The 7170-nt window shown below is 31.4% G+C and overlaps 1 long non-coding RNA gene across 1 annotated transcript; it reads right to left on the bottom strand.

The window, feature by feature from the left end:
* Window positions 1–1024: 1024 nt before the first annotated feature.
* On the bottom strand, window positions 1025–1875 carry LOC149140313 (uncharacterized). The gene is made up of 2 exons (XR_016264747.1): window positions 1744–1875; window positions 1025–1254 (listed from the first exon to the last, which is right to left on the bottom strand). It is a non-coding gene; the product is annotated as an uncharacterized LOC149140313 (long non-coding RNA).
* Between the last annotated feature and the right edge of the window lie 5295 nt (window positions 1876–7170).

Raw genomic sequence — 7170 nt, 5'->3', positions numbered from 1 at the left:
GTTAGAAAGAGGATGAGAGATTACCTAAACCATCCTCAAAAAATTATATTCTACAGTATAGCACTCACCTTATACTCACCTTTCTTATATAGGGTTCATGGTTTGTGGTTGACATCTAATTTATTCCTATTAGTTAGGAAGAGGTTAAGAGATTATCTTAAACCATCATCATCAACTTATATTTAAGAGGTTAAGAGATTATCTTAAACCATCATCATCAACTTATACTTTATGGTGTTTGGTAGGGAAATTCAAATCACAATTATAAGTATCCATTTAGATTTAGATTCCGGAATCAGTCTAAGATTACATTTCACAATTACAGCAATCATATTTTTACATCATACATAGCATGTTGATTAAATTACATCATATATAGCATGTTGATTAAATTAGGTAAATTTAAAGTAAGATTTAAAATTGCTTTGGATAAGGTAAGACCTTATTGATTTCGATCCGGTATGACCTTATTTTGGGAAAAACTTTAATAACCCAGAACGCAAGTGCTTATGACAAGGGTGAAATTCTATCCTGTAAGCTGTGGAGAAATCATAAAAATAAAATCCTATTTTTTTTTTAAATAAAAATTTCGGTAACATTCTTTTAAAAATTAAAAGGTTACATGCATACACTGAAAGATGAAAGCTGACCTTTTTACAAAGGGTCTGTACAGACAGAAAACCAGGAAAACTTCTAACAAACGTATACAGGAATGACAGAAAAGTAAAAACCTGCATTACTTATAACCTGCACAAATCATTAAAAAATACCCTCAATCAATGGTGATCGACAAATAATAATGCAATACTTTGTACAACTAGATAAACTGTATCAATTCATAAAACAAGTCAGATTGTCAAAAGAGGAAGGAGTCGAATATCATTATAAATAGCTCAGCAAACCTGATGACAAATGTTGTAGTAACTATTTGAAATGTTGGACGAATCGAAAATCATTATATAGTTTTTTTTTCTTTTCTTTTTTCAGAAATCACGCTTTCAAAAATCTCTAAACTTGTGATAGATGGTGCAATGGATTTATAAATTCCTTTTCATCAAAACGTTTTGCTGAGAAAGAAAAGATTAACAGCAAGGAGTTCAGCAACGAATTAAGAAGGAAATTCCACATTTAACGTATATACAAATATTCTCCAACCATGGAAATGGGCAATGTACTACCTTTTTCAAATCTGCCTCTGTTTAAAACGATTCGAATTATTCGACAAGTCCCTGCGATTGCTGAACTTTCAGCAGCCTGCATAGTTAAGCCCGGATCAGAAGACTAACAGACAATTAAACAGTAAACTCATCGTATCATATTCCAAAAAAATAGGCCACAAGAGCTGAAAAGTTAACTGATCAGGATAATCCTTAAAAGGAATTGCAGAATGTAAACTAGTTTACCCACATCTGATAGCAACCCATGAAACCAAGTCTTGCTACTTTTCAACCCTTCTTGGCTTTGGCTACATTTAAAGCCGCAATCATTGTGATTCCAGCCTCAGAGAGGAATTAAGTAAACCAACATGTGTGATTTTATTAATTAATTGTTCTTTGAAAAATGTTGTAATTGATTGTTCATTGAGCACAGACTTCATGGGAAAGAAAAAAATGTATACCCAGCTGCTTCATGTCCAAAAATACTTGACTGTCCTGCAACCAAAGCAAAGCATACGAGGCATTTAATTTGCAGGAAAATCTAATAATCTAAACTTCAGGGCAATTCTAGTTACTGAATCCTTACATTTTCTTGCCAGAAAAGAGGGTTTGTGTCGTATAATGCAATATAATGCACTTCGAATCTGACTTCCGTTGCCTATGGAGAAGCAACTTCCAGTTCAATCTTGAGAGGCTCCTCTGCTCCCCAAGCTACACAAAAGTTCAAATAAAAAATATCAGACAATTTTGACATGATAGCTATAAGTCTAAATCGGTCTTAACACTAAAGATCTTCCACTCAAAATATATCTGCAACCTAGAATGTAGGCATGAGTCCTTACTCATTCTGCAACCTAGAATGTAGGCATGAGTCCTTACTCATTGATTACCTTTGCATTTGATAAGTTTTCCTGCAGTAGAGCTTGGCATTTCTCTGGATAGGTTAATCCCTTTAGTAGGTCTTTTTTTATATGCCTTTGAAAGCATATTCTTCTTTTACTTATAATGGTTTATTCATTTATTTCATGTTATGTTATAGTTTTTGTATATATATTAATACAATCATATTAATAAATATACTTGATAAAAACAATATGCCTCATAGTTTATTTAAATATATAATAACACACTGAAACTTAACTATAAACTTAATTATGGTTAAAGTTAACCCTTAAAACAATACTATGATTAATAATAATAAAAAAATTATCATTCATCATTATGAATCGCACCAGCCAAGTTATAAAATATATTGTTCTATAAAATTAATACAACAAATATTCTAATATTATTTATGACCAGACCAAATATCTATATACAGCGAATCCATATATCTGTATACTATTCATATAACCTACTAATGTCAATGCCAGCATATTTAATTAAAGATATTCAGACCATTGATTCTGTAAAACCACCATAGTATCTTTAGGACTGCTGCCCACAGTTTTCTCCACAACATACTATTTTGACTGCTGCCCACAGTTTTCTCCACAACATACCATTTTGCCTGCTGCCCATGGCTTTGTCCAAAGTATGGAGTGCGGCTCTAGGGTTTGCCAAGAAAACCTGACGGACCTAAAAAAGCTGGGATATTGTTGAGTTTGGTAACTTACCTTTCTCTCGTAGCTCACGAGTTTTCTCCAGACTATGGAGTACGGCTCTTGGGGTTTGCCAAGAAAAAACTGAGATGTTGTTGAATTTTAGTCACTTATCTTTCTCCCGTAACTGACGAGTATGGAGTACGGTTCTAGGGTTTTCCAACCAAACCTGACAAAACAAAAAAAGCTGGGATGCTGTTGACCTTCAGGAATTTAACTCTCTCGTAGTTCACGAATTTTCGCCGAAGTATCCGAACCCTTGAGCCGCACTCCAAAATGTTTTGTTTCATTATCTTAATAAAAATGTTTTCCATCCAATTTTTTTGTTTTTCTCTTTTCTGGCTATTCCCCATAACGAAGGGAAAAACATAAAAGTCAGCATAATTATTATATAAAATCTCTTTCGCAAAATAATATTATTATATAAAAGAATATCATGTTAATGAGATTTGAATTTCGAAAAATTATCATTAAACTTTCTCGATTACTTAAACTACATTCAATTAATATTATTAAAATTGCTTAATCCTCTAAACTGCATTCAATTAATATTATTAAACTCTCCCAGCTACCTAAACTACATTCAATTAATGTTATTAAACTCTCTCAACTACCTAAACTATATTCAATTAATGTTACAGTCTTATAATATTCTCCCTATTAATTTATTGTTAGTGTTTGGTTTTAACTTTAATACTTGCCTTTTGATTTTATGTCCATTGTAGTTTTCTCCATATTAATTTATTACTAGTGTTTGGTTTTGACTTCAATACATGGTTTTTTAGTCTAGCGTTTGGTTTTGACCCTAATACTTGCCTTTTGATTCATGCATATTGTAATTTTCTCATATTAATTATTACGGGTATTTCGTTTTGACCTTATTACTGGTTTTTATTCTATTTCATATGTGTTTTTTCATTTTGTTTTAAATTGATATTAAAGTAATTTTTTCTACAATGTTTTATAAATAATTTAAATAATTGATATTAAAATAAATTTTTTATTCTATAAAATTAAATATATCTATGGAAGAATCAAAACACCTCTCCTCATGAAAAATCAAATTATATATAAATTAAGTTTCAATTTGATGTTTAATTTATTAAAATAAAAAATAATTAATAAAAATTCAAAAGAATAATGTAGATAAATAATATATTATGAATATTTCTTTTTAATGTCATTATTAAGTTTGGAAATTGTATTGGCATGACAATTTTTTTTCTTTTCCATTTACATTATATATAAAAGGTCCAATTGGCAATTGTATTGACATGAAATATCTTTTTCTTTTCCTTTTACATTACTTATTGTAGTTCAATTTTAATTTTATTTTCTCAATTCATCTTTTCTTCATATACAAGCATAATAATAAGTAAATGTGATTATTGAGATTTGTGATATGAAATTGGCATTTGTGGATATTTTTTGTCAAATTCATAATTTCATTTTTGGAATAGGGTGGAGGAATATTGGGGAAAACATAATACAAGCACAACCACATTTACTAATGTTATTAATATATGCCAATAAGCTTATATGAAGTACATCTACAACCACATGAGTAAATGTGGTTGATATACCTAACCACATTAATAATGATTAAGTGTATAGTGTAAAGATGATTATTAAATATTGACTATGATTATTAATAATTATACAAATAATAACGAGTCAATGGTTTTAACACGTGATAGTGTAGTATAGACTAGTCTGTGTTTGGTGACACCAGTTGGGTCAAATGCAAGTTGATCCAATGTTAGTCCTTGTGTTCGATGTATTGTTCATGCACAAGCTAATTGTAGTGGGAATTGTTTTCATATTGTGATTTGTGATTTGTTGTGAGACATTGCCAATGCTTTTTCAGTTCAGAAAATTGGTGTCCAGGCTGACAAGATATTTATGTCATACAACTCCTTGAATTTGATTCTTTGATGTTTTCCAATGTTGACATCTTGAAATTCTATCCAAACAATGTCATTTACATTGTTATTGGATGAGTAGCATCTGAGAATGCCTTCAACATTGTTGACTAAGCCATCATTGGTATTGTAGTTTCCAGCATATAATTCAACTAACATGTTTGGTTTGACTACTATTGTTGATGGTAATGATATTGTCTTTTCAAAAGAAAAATAATTTGATTGAGCAATTTCATGTTCATCAATAGCCTTTAGTGTTATTTCTTGACCATGTGCAAGTGAAAGCATTTTTGTATTATGATTATGAACATCCTTGTTTTGGTAGAAAATAAATGGGAAAAGTGGATCTAAAGGTGGTAGCCTATGGCAATTGTCATTAATGTACAAAATATCTGTATCAGTCTATGTGTTTAATCTCATCTTATTTAGGACATTGATGAAGATCGGGTCTTTTTGATGCATTGATGTATATAGTTTGTAACATTCTATTTTCTCTATCCAAAAGGCTTATGGAACTACGTTTTTGTTGATTCTTGGATTTTCAAAGATAAGAGAGTCTTTTACGAGGCCTACTTGGTAGAGATCACCAGACAATATCATGTCAACATTAGCAAAATACGAAGTTGGTGTATGCAGGATTTGACGGAGTCACTTATCAATCTGATAAAGCATTGTTGCACCAACAAGCAACGCCTATAAAAACTACATGAAGTTTTTCGAAGTGCTTTGATAACATATCTAACTTTTCACTGTTTAGTGATGAACAATCATTGTTGTTAAAGGGTAAGCAGAATGCAGAATGCAATGTGACACCACCTGCGTTGAATGCAACTTTACCTATGTATGTTGTGATTATTCCTTTTAGTTGTGATGGATTATAAGGCAATTTTCCATTATGTATCCATACCAACGACTGAAAAATTTCTAGTGCTATGAACGTTTTTCCTATTCCTACACCTCTCATAAAGATCAATGAATTGGATCATCAAGACTACATGGCTTTCTTGCTATCACATCAGCTACTAATTTTGCTTGTTCTAAATTTAATTGTTGCATTAACTTATAATACTCTATGTCTTCTAGTATATTCAGTTGTTTGACAATTTCATACGGTCTTGTAGATAGTAGAGTCAAGTTCTTTGTATGCTGAAAATGTTGCAAATCACTTTGAAAATCATAATTTTCGTATGTTTCATTAACATACTTGTCAACTATTGTATTCTTTGTTTCATTTGCTTTCAGGCTAACTATGTCAAATATTTGTTCAGGCTGTGTTTCTATTGTTTTGATTACATCATCTATGTCACCCCATGTAGGTCCAGTAACAAATCTGAATTTTTGTTCATTTTGTCTAATTGTTTTTTCTAATACAACATATGCAGACTACTAACTTCGATGGTGTTGCTCGATCGTAGTTTCATCGACCCGATACAGATAGTATAACATTAATTGTTCTCTACAATAATTTTCAATGTCTTTGTGCTTGCTATATCTCACGGATTGAATGATATATGGCTTAGCTGCTTGTTTGCATTTTTGTCCTTTGTTCGTATAACTAGATGCAAAATCTGCTAAACATATGGCATCAATGGCTATAGGTCGTACAATATAATATTCAATAATTGATGGGCACATAATGTCTTCAGAGTCATCTTGTTCCTTTTGCAAGTCTTTTTTTCTTTTCAAAACAAATGCACGTTCTTCTATAGGAAATGTGTTAATGAAAATGCATTTTCATGAGCTACAGTTTAGTGGAAGCGATAGCACAATATGAACCAGAAGAGATAAGTAGAATATAAACAATTACATACTTAACAAGATTTTATTTTAGAAAACTTTTACCATAAACATCAATCATAGATATCTTAAATATCTTTGATTTCTCTTTGGCTAAATGTCACTAAAATAACAGTCAATTGAACTGAACACTTATTCCCTTCTTACTCACTTCACTTGCGACGCTTTACCATGCAAAATTCCAAAGACATTTATATACTAAAACCATGACAAATTTTTGGATTACCCACAAACATATTACAAAACAAAATATGACAAATTTTTGGATTACCCACCAACATATTACAAACAAAATATAACAGTACTCACTTATAGCAGAATGAGGTAAGGGATCACTTTAACAACGTCTCTCCCCGACACCTTGGCAAGCCTGGCAACAACGAACTTGCTACTGATTTGCTAGGAGACAGAGACATCATGGTATAATATGCAAAGTACTACCATACTGTCCTTGGAATTTTAATAAATGGCAATCAACAAGTCTAAACTAAACATTCATGGAAAAGGTGAAAAATAATACGAACCTTTTTGCCAACAAAATCTTGTGAGAATTCGATCAGCAACCCTTTTGGACTCCCTCCTCCCAAACAACGTAGCCTAACTTCTGAAATATTTGATTTGATCCATAGCACTGAAAGAAAACAATGGGGGTGGAAGACGTGACCCAGAATTGGCGGGATGGAAACAACACAA

This window comes from Pinus tabuliformis, chromosome X (genome assembly GCF_031772625.1).
Source record: "Pinus tabuliformis cultivar Carrire ecotype Pingquan chromosome X, CPIR1, whole genome shotgun sequence".
Taxonomy (NCBI): Eukaryota; Viridiplantae; Streptophyta; class Pinopsida; order Pinales; family Pinaceae; genus Pinus; species Pinus tabuliformis.
Note: the sequence above shows the minus strand (reverse complement) of the source record. Positions and strands in the feature narration are given on the sequence as shown.